Genomic DNA, 10,825 nt, shown 5'->3' with positions numbered 1-10,825 from the left:
GGGTCCCTTTTTGCTGCATCAGACCTGGGAAAGGGAAGGGTCTTTCCTACAGATACCGGGCAGCTTAGCAAGTGGAAGAAGTTTCCTTTCACCTTATCCATTGACTCATAGCATTGGGGTAAAACTGCAAAAACAAACCACTGCGAAGTTATAGTGGCAGAAACTGCTCAAGGAGCAGCCTAGGCAAAGACCTTGACAGGAATTTCTAGTCTTGCCTGGAGGATGCTCTTCCCGAACAACAGCTGTCTCCCACTCTCAACTCCTTTGGCTTTACGTCCCTCTTAAGCCTTCTACTTTGCCATGCTTCTCATTTCACCTTTGCTCCATCCCTCAATGGCATTCATTTTACCTCCCCTTTAGCATTCCTAGCCAAGTCCACTCCACTGCAATAAGGGCACTAACGTGACATTTGCTGCCATTGCCCTGTCCTCTCCATCTCTGCAGGCACCTTGCCCATCCAGAAGGTAAGGTCCATCTTGGAGCCAGAAACTGTACTACTCCAGGTATGCACGGCGCTTACTGTAGTCTCACTGTAACTCTCACCAAACGTGGGCATTTGAGAAAACAAAAACGGTGCTCGTAAGATTTTGGCAGGGGATCAATCAATCTGCACTGTGACCGTACACCACTCAACGTTAGAGCACACCTGGAATGCTACGCTTTGAAAGCGGCTCTAGATACACCCAGCAACTTTTGCCAAAGATGCTTCTTAACAGAGTATTTGCACAATGCTGTAAACACTCAAAAATACTACAATCTCTACATAAAGACCCACCTTCTACAAAAACAGATAGAATAATTTCACTACCAAATACAATGAATTGCATATACCTGAACAGAAGGATTCAACCTCCTCGTATTTCAACATGTAAGGATTATTCTGTTTTACAAAAAATAGAGTGCATTTTTCCATTTTAATTCAGAGAAAGGGAGACAATGTTCATCATTAATTATGCTTCCTGGCAAAACTTCACACTGAAGCTATTTTTAATTGTTAAACAAGTGATACTGTTGCCTACACAAAATGGATCAATTTTATAGAAAAGACAGTGAGAGGATCGCAAAAGTACCTAGCACCTTAAACTTCTCTCAAAACTTTTACGGCTAAGTTCTATCAAGTACAAGAGGAAAGCTCTATTTTGCAGTCTACCAACCCAAATGGAGACACTATTGCCCCTACCTAGATAGGAAAAGAGATGGTAGCTTGCTTTCTAGTTATTTCAAGAGGACCAAATTAATGAAGGACAATCAGTCTTTCACAGCCAAAGATTAAATTTATTAATGAGCAGAATGATTAATTACATCCAAGTACAGAAGTGATGAGAGCTTGTGCATGTTAGTGCAAATGACATGGAAGAGAGGTGACTGGAACTGCTACTGCCACAGTGAGAGGGAAAAGACAAGAGCGCAAAGTTTCTAAGTGCACAGGAGTGGACAAACCAGACCATTTACAGCATCTGTTTTCTCACATAATGGGCATGAATAAACTAGGAGAATTAGGTATTTTCTTATATTTCTGCTTTGACCATTTAGTATGCTGCCAAGTAAAAGAGTTTAAGATGTTTTACGAATCTGAAGAAACTCACATGGATTAACGTTAAAGCACATCAGTCATATTTATACACACAACACACAAACCAGAAAAATCAAGATAAAAACGTGCACGTGTCGATCTCATTTACTTCGGTGAGAAAAAACTAAAACAAAATCAAAAACCTTCTCCTCATTCACAAAACTCACATACCACATTGTAATTACTTTGTATTTTAACCACAGCTATAATTTAGCCTCATGACTCCTGGTACTTCAGGAGACAAGCTATATAATTTTCAGAAACAGGGATTGCCCACGCAATCCAGTGGTCTAAGTTCAGATAAATCTATACCTACTAGTAAATCCATACCTTTTCCACAGTTTTTCAGAATTTCTGTAAGGACACATGCATTCATACATTCACACTGACTTAACAAATATTTTAAAGACTCAATCCCTCCCCTCCCCCAAGGAAACAGGTTAACCTTCACTGCATTAATTAATAATCTTATTAGAATTGTTATGCTGGTTTGCTAGCTCGAAGTAAAGCTGACATAATTAAAGACTCACGCTTGACAACAATGTTTAGTTGACAGTAACATCACATTGCATTAAAAAATAAGAAAGAATATAGTAATTTAGGTGTTTGATTTTCAAATGGAAGTCTTAGACTTGACACACCAGGTGCAGTAACAAGCGGGGTTAGTCCTGAACACAGACTTTCAAGATTTTTTCCTAGACTCTGAGCCTTTTTTTTTCCCCCTGAGGTTTTGTTTCGCAAAGCAAAGGAATGAAAGAGCCACAGGAAAAGCAAACTTTAACAGAGGAATTAGTTTGACAAGTCACCGTAAGGTCAGTATTAGTAGAGACTGGCTGAAAGCTAGACAAACACATAGTGATTAAAACTGTGGGTTTACTCCTGAACAGCACACTTCAGCAGTCAAATAAAAAATCATCTCTCGCAAATGCAGGAAGTGGTTTCACTCCAATAAGAGTTCACTCTCAGAAATATTACTGAGCTAAATTTAAAAAAAAAAAAAAAAAAAAGAAAAAAAGCTACTGCTGTGGAACTGTTTAAGCAGAAACTGGAAGGAGCCTTGAGGCACCTCAGTCTGAAAGTCTGGGGACTCATTTCTGCAGTGCAGTAAGGAAGCGGTTAAGAGGATACAGCTCAGGCCTCCAATTCTGCCTTCTGGCTGGAGGACAAATTTGTTATTCAATGCATTTTGTTATTTAATGCTTGCTTTAGAGGCATCATCAGGCTACAATGAAGAATCATTAATCAGTATGTAAAAACCACTCATCATTTGAGAAATACATACATGTTTTAGCGTACATTAACTTACAGTCAAGTTACTGGAGCTTCATGTCTCAGCTCCTCTTCTACATGACCTGGTTTATTTTTGTTTTTTGTTTTCAATTCCTTGTTCTTACATACAGAAACATCTGGTTTTGTTTATGTTGTCCAACCTGGTATTTTCATACAAACAATATCCCAAAAAGATTGTACGGGGGAGGAAGTAGTAACTTGCCCTAACTGGCTTGCCCTTGGATCATGCTGCATATGAACTTAATTTATAACACACAGATGGACTATATCAGTCCCTCCTGCTCTGGAGCAAACAATACGTAAACAATGAAGGCAAAGGGCTTAAGGACTTAATCACAGTGTCAGGCTACAAGAGAGGCCACTAGGTAAGTGTGAGACACAATGACAACGCACACATCAATTTAGGTTAACGACATTTCACAGCAAAGACCTTTTCTTTTTTGTCTGGAAGGCATTTGGCATTACAGCAACACTCAAAAAAACCCATGTAATATACACATTAGAAATGTAAATAAAACAAATTAAAATCCACTTCCTGCTACAATGAACACTTAAAATATGCTATTACACCCTATAAAAATGAAGTAACTGTCTTTTGACCTGCCATAAGCCATGTCAAATATCTATTTTTAATGGACTGTGACTGCCAAACAACATGTTAAGAATGAAGTAATGAATGATGTGGGCCTTCACCCAATGTGTGTACCTGAAAGCTACCTGAGGTTCTGATGTTATACAACTTACACCAAGCTTAACACCATCATCATCGTCACCCATCTGATTTTCATGTAATTACTCATGCTAGTGAAGTCAAGCACATGGGTACTACTTGCAAAACTACAGTAGTATGATCTACATTGCAACCATTTCCTCTATTAGAAGTCCATTAACATTAAACTTCGGGAAGAAGTTACATTTTGTCATACGAACCAAGTGAATTTCAAGTTCTGCCATTTACATGAAAACAATTCGGAGCGGGGGGAATGAATGAGAATGTGACCAAGGCAGATCATGTGCATTTTGTCAGGGTTTCAGTTTTGGTTTTTATATACTTTAAAGAGATGCTTCGGAACAGCTTTTATGAAACACACAGAACCAGAGTTCATTGACAATATTTTGAGAGCTGATGAGGCTAAAATTAACCTTTTATCATCATCAAAAGGAAGCAAACAGTTGAACTAGGTGATCTAGATACACAGGACAGGATTTATTTAAAGGGGCGCCTTTAAATAAAACGAACAAACCCCAAACAGACAGACAGATTGAAACTACAAGGGAGTTAATTTTGAAGTTTATTTCATTTTTTCTGTATGTAAAACTGCATTGATTAAAACATTGCATATTTAATCTTCCTTTGCAACAGAAATGAGAGAAAGTGTGTTTTCTAACTAACAGGATATTTACCTATGTTTCTCCTGCCACACTTTCGTACAGCCCAAATCTAACAGCAAGTCTGTCAAAACTTGCCAAAGCAAGTTCTAGCAGGGACAATAAGGAAATATCAGTATTCATATAATTTTTCCTAATGGCTTCTGCAAGGCCTAAAAAGCTTTATCTGATCAGCAGGAGTGGAACAAAACAGTCCAGCTATGCTGAGAATTTTTGGCAGTCTCCTGCAGATTCATCCAGCTATCCATCAGCATGGCAGTTTCCAACCCCGGGTTTACAAAACCCTGGAGGGTTAATGGGACATTTCTAACAGGTCTGCGAAAGGCGGCTAAAAAAAGCAAGCCTATTATTAGCAGGCTTAAATTTGCTATAGAGCGCTGTACTTCCATTGGAATATTTTCGGGACTCTACAGATGGTTAAAAACCAAAACAAAACAAAAACAAACAAACCAACCCAAACCAACAAAACAAACCCAACCCCAATTCAAAACCTCAAACTACTCCTCTTGGGTTAAAACGGCCAAAGCAATAGGGAAGGATCAGGCACGGGGCTTAACACTCCGCTGACGGGACATCCAATCACTCAGATCAAAATGTCACAGGGCAAAGTCAGTACTGCTAGCCCTACTCCAGCTGCCCCAGGAGCAGGGTAACAGGATTATGCCTAGTGCAGATAAATTTTCATTTTTCTTCTGGAAATTCAGGCCATATTAAGTGGTACGGTTTCAGCCCAAGTACTACATTACCAGCTACACGTTTGCTTTTAGCAAGAGGCTCACAAACACCTCTCATTCCCCTGGACTTTGGCTACTGAAGTCATGCAATTTCAACAGTTTCGCTTCCCATACTGAAGAAAAATGGCATAAAGAAATCAGAATGTGATTTATGTTAAATCCATTAAAAATAATCTTAAAAAAATTACAGATCTTAAAACAAACTTGTGTTTTCCCAGGCTAAATGCACAGGCTTGGACTACCTGCCTTGGGAAGGGGGAAGGAGAGCACTTAACACCAAATGGTAAACCAGTTATAACATTTCTCTATGCATGAAGGGAGTTAGTGGCTATATTACAATGTTGCTTTGTAGTCACAGTTTAGAAAACAGTTTACATCATTAACTACTTTGATGAATCATAATTTATTATTTTTTAATTTATTTATTATTTTGAAGAAGCCATGCGTGAACAAGACCTTAGTAAAGATGTATCACACTAAAAATCACACTTTTATTGGAAGCATCTTATTAGAGAAGAAGACTTAACTGAAATGGTGCACTTCTGAAGAATACATTTGAAGGGAAGTATGAATACTCAGAGGGAACTTCTTCCTTAGGAGAGCAGGGGGAGGTGGAAATTATCTCAAAGACATCTGTCAGATCTAAAAACTCCATCCTGAGGGCCTGGACTGGGCTGAAACTGATGCACTCAAAAGAGACACATCCACGTAAGGCACAAACCCCACAGTTCTCCTCTCATCTACATCAGTGCAAACAAGAAGCAACTTCAACGGTGCCAGAGGAATGCCATTAGTAGAACTATAAGGAAAATAAAGCTACATTTTCTCAATCAAAAACATGGTTTTCTCCTACGCTAATGCTTGTGGGACGTAATGTCTCGGGACAGATAGTAACAGCTTCCTGGTTAATGTCTGTATCATTTCTGTTTAACTAATGGGTATGTATTGTATAAATAAATTATAATGCAATACAGACTGACCCACGAGTTATCTGGTAAGCGACTGCACTCCCACCTACAAGGCCTGTCAGCTGCTAGCCTGAGCGAAGGAGCGGAGACAAAGACACTGTCCAAGGTACAGCAACACTGGACCACTACGGATGAGTGACAAAACTGGGGCAAGGTCTAGGAACAGGACACTAGTCACAAGGGCAACAGAGACTAAGGTCAGGCTTAGATCTGACTCGGTCTGATTACAAGGTTAGTGATCTCAAAAAGCTTTTGATCAAAAAGCCACAGAGATGGAAGGTGTTTCACAAAACTGTCATGAAGTACAAACCATTAAAAAATAACTTATAGTTATTAGAGCTGCAACGGCAACAGAGAAATTCTGGCACTTCAGTGGTACAGTTTCCCGACAGACTAAATATACACAAGCTACTTAACCTATGTTAAAAGAGAAATACAAATCCTGAACATATAAATTCAAACCAGCTTTGTGGCACTGCCACCCACCTGGAGTAAGTATCGGAAGGAAAGGGCAATCTTGCAGAAGGGACTGAACTGGGAAACAGAAAACAACAAATGGGGCCATCACGCTTTCCCATAGCATTGCAGTTATCCTGGATAGACGGCCTTATGAGAGACAAAACAGGAGAAGCTGTCCCGGTCTTCTAGACAGCTTTGCAACTTTGATGCTGACTCAGGACTTAAAACAGCAAGCCACTGGATTAAGGGAATTTAAATTCTCAGTTTGCCCTGTAACAATTTAAAAAAAAAAAAAAAAAGGAAAGACAAAAATTAAAGGGGGAAGGTTTATCTATATAACTGGTATTATTTTTAGCATCTATTTTAAAAACTACACTGCTTTCATGGCATAAGGAATGTATTCACCAGAGAAGCAGAAAAGAGTTGCAGCTTTAAAGTTTTAATCATAATAAGAAGCTGGCAGAACCATCCTAGTCTAAAAAAATATTCTGAATATTGTATTTCAAGGTAGAAAGAGCACCTTACCTATCAGGCATACCTTTTCACTGAGACGGCATAACCTAGGATTTGGCTCTCACCTGCTTCTGCTACAGCTTCCCCTTCACAAGCACGAACAAGTCATCCAGTCCCTCTGTATTTTATACCCCCACTTGTAGTCTACACTTCTTCCCTACCATACAGGGGTAGGGAAAATACAGGCATGAAGGTAGTAAGGCATTTAGATTTTAAATCTAAATACTACACCTAAACAGGTATCTAAACCAAATACAGAAAAACGCAGGGCATACATTAAAATAGCGCATTAATAAAACAGAGACAAAAAAAATTATCACCTCTATTGTGAAAAGGCCTTAAGTTAAAATCACGGTTGTCATGATTCATCTTTGCAATGTTAAGATTTAGCCTAGAAGAAACCTATGCTGATACTTCAGAGAACTGGAAAAACCTGCAGGTTCAAAGTTGCTATATGTTAAAGCTTTTGAAACGTAAACTTCTGAGCTGGCAAACTGAGTATTTCTTATTATGCTCACTGTTGCATTAGCAAGCACAAGTGATCCCTGTCTCCATAAAAAAAAAAATACAATTTCTGTGTGAAAACATTAATTTTGTTATCCTTTGAAATATTGAGAGTTGGAGAGCAGACTAAGTGCAATACATAGTATATTGTTTACTTATTCTGTGCTATATTGGACATCAGCAATTCAAGTAGTTATTGCAAAGAACAAAGATGTGTATCACATTACTATCTCCCTTTATCGCCTGCTATAGCCCTCTGATCTCTGTATCTATGTTATGGTACTACTGCCTTCCCACTAGGACTGTATGTTCCATTGTCTTTTTTTTTTTTTTCCTGAATAGCATAGTACTTCACACTACCTTTACTCACTCTTAAGTGTTTCAACTTGAGCCCATTTGTTTTAACTTCTGCATGCCACACCGCATTTAAGATTGGTCACCCCATCAGTTCTGCATTATTGCAAAACTCACAGCTGAACTTCACAAAGACGCCATCCACCACCGGGCTAGCAGCAAAAACATCAACAAGGGCCTTACATTTCCTCCCATTCAACATTCCTCTCTTGTCCAAGGGTATTAACACTGAGTTTTCTGTGTCCTTGTTTTACTTGCTATTACAGCTCCTGGAACAGCAATCCCCAACATTTTTCTAGCTGAACCCTGCTGCTGTAGCTTTCCTTCTCATTTCCTTACTTTTCCTAACCTCTACTTTTTTTTTTTTTCTCCTTTGTCTCCTTACACTCCTGCTCCTTCTCCTGTAACGGCGCCGGTTCTGTACGGTCACCTTGTAATCTGGCGGAGTAAAAAGATATGGGGCTATACACCTAGATAAATCTCTCTCCAGTCTCCAGAAGTGCTCCCAAGCACACACACCCCCCGGGGGGCACAGCTAGAAGCAGGTGAGATGAGTTACCCTGCCACTGCTCCTGTGGAATAAGAGCCAGTACCTAGCTGCACCTTGCCTGGAACACCTTGCCCCTCACTACCTGTGAACCACTGCTGTACGAGGAGGTCTTTGGCACCCACAGCTTGCGGAGGCAAGCTGGCTCGCTCTTTTGGACTCTCTCTCAAAAGGACGATGTATAAAGCGTTACTGGCAGACTTGCTGCACTGCAGTTCCAGTCAAGTTAGAGGCTATCCTTTTTTCTTATTGTCTGCACAACCCAGGAAATACGCAGCTCTCATTAGGAAAGCTTTAACTTCTCATTTTCTCTAATGCAACCTTAAGTTTCAGGTTAGTTACATGCACAAGTCAAATACCGTGTTCCAGGTACCATCGTTCACATCTCATTTGCTTCAACCAGCTAAGCACAGGACAGGGAAAATAAAAACTGACAACAAGCTTTTCTGTCTTGTCATATTTTACATTACCTGCCGTCTTCTCTAGGAAGGCAGAAAAACTGTATTCCAGAATATCGCCCTAAGTAAAAGGTCATGTCGACACCACAGAGAAAACCATAAGCTCAGTCAATTAACATCTGCAGAGACCGGCTGAGCTACAGCCAAGCTACTTTCAGACTGACACCACCACGGCTGCCCATCACCTACCCTGTAGTCTCCTCTACCAGGAGAGAGATCCCATTATAGATGCATGGGAAACATCTGCACAAGCAAGCTTCATGGCTGCACGAGCAAGTTTCCCTGAAATAATGCAACGCGCGGGTTTAAATTACATTGGCTGTGTGACGCTGCTAGCTCCTGTTCTGTTGGAGATGCACAGCAACCCACCCATCAAGAAAAGTAAATTCACATTAGATGAGAAAAAGAGAATCACCAAAGCTGAGTTACCATTGCCCAGGCTCCATGCATACTGTCAGACTATCTATTGCTCCCCTTTGCTGACACAAAAGAAACTGTCCAGAACAGACACGCAACTATCTGAGCACAGCAGACTGGCATCTGCTGAGGAATTAAGCATTCATCTTCTTGCAACCTGCTCCCAACAGCTGCAATAAATTACATTTTGACATTTTTGCCTACTACCAAAAAAGCAATTTGAAATAGGAATACACACCCTGTCACAGTAAGTACAATACTTAAAATGAAAACTAAAAAGGAAGCAGAAACGTACGCAAAAATACCTGGGAGGTGTTAAACATTGCAACAAATATTTTAGCTTTGAGGCAGACCTAACATTTGTCCTTTTATAAACCTATAACCGCACAGAGCTTCTGGTCGCACCTTCTAAAATTTCAATGAGCATTCAGTCAGACACAACTTACAACCACAAGCAGCTCCCATTGGTATGACAAATACTATTGCACCAGTGAGACAGCACTAAGAGCTACTCTGAGTTGTCATGTTTGAAGGACTGGATCTTTATTGCATGCCAGGCTGCATTTTTAGACATATGAATTAACGCATGGCTCCCCTTATAGTGACTGTTATCACCGAAACGCCTGTAACACTATACAAACGACTCATTTACTGCTTTCAGCAAGCAAAGGAAAACATGGTACTCACTATAACCTTGCTATCTACACCACCAGACATCGGAGGCAGTCACTCACTGCATCCCGCCAACCCCTTCTCTGTGATTCCACTGTATCGGAAGGACCATCTGAATTTGGGCTCCTTTCCTACGCATGTGACGTTGTGCACCTTTTGCTGTGTCAGGAGCCTGGCACACAATCTCCTGCATGCTGAAAAAATATAATTTATCCTTTCCGAATCAGGATCAAAGAAAAGAAATCTAACGGAGTACTACTGTCCACGCGGCATCCCTCAGTGGCACACCGGCAGCAGGAGAGTGCATCAAGAGATCAGACTGCTACCTCCTCCTCCCCCGTGCCCATGTTTTCTTGAAGACTGTTTTTTCTAACGAGCCATCACGAGTGCTTGCTTCTTCCTAAAATTTCAGAAATACTCCAGTAATACTTAGAAGCTGCTGTTTAAACACAGTCCGGCTTGCTTCCTCTTAACATACAACTCACCATCCATTTCAACTAAACCCGCCACAGCACAGCACCATGGTTTCCACACGGATTACTCCCGATGCTGAAGTCGCAACCGCCCTACGGTCCCATGGGACAGCCGCAGCCAAACGCCGGGTGACCACGGCCGCTTCCAAAGCGAGAGGGTCCGCTCCACCATCCAGCCGCTCGCCGACGGGTGCGTTTCATCACTGCAACGCGTTAACAGACCACAGGACCCCCTCTCCCCACCGCAATCCAGACCACGGGACCCCCGATGACATTGCCGGAGGCTCCGATTTTAAATCTGCCGAGGGGACATTACGCTCTTCTGCACAGCCGCCGGCGCGGACCTAAATCACGTATTTAGCCCAGTATTATTCAACGTATTTAGCCTCGCAGTATTTAAAGCCCGGGGCTGGAAGCCGGCGGACCAGCGGGCGACGAGGGGGCGAGCGGGAGCCCACCTCCCCTGTGCCCACC

The sequence above is a fragment of the Charadrius vociferus genome, unplaced genomic scaffold, assembly GCF_000708025.1.
Source record: "Charadrius vociferus isolate BGI_N301 unplaced genomic scaffold, ASM70802v2 scaffold51, whole genome shotgun sequence".
Classification (NCBI taxonomy): Eukaryota; Metazoa; Chordata; class Aves; order Charadriiformes; family Charadriidae; genus Charadrius; species Charadrius vociferus.
The sequence above is the reverse complement of the archived record's forward strand: the minus strand, read 5'-3'. Positions refer to the sequence as shown.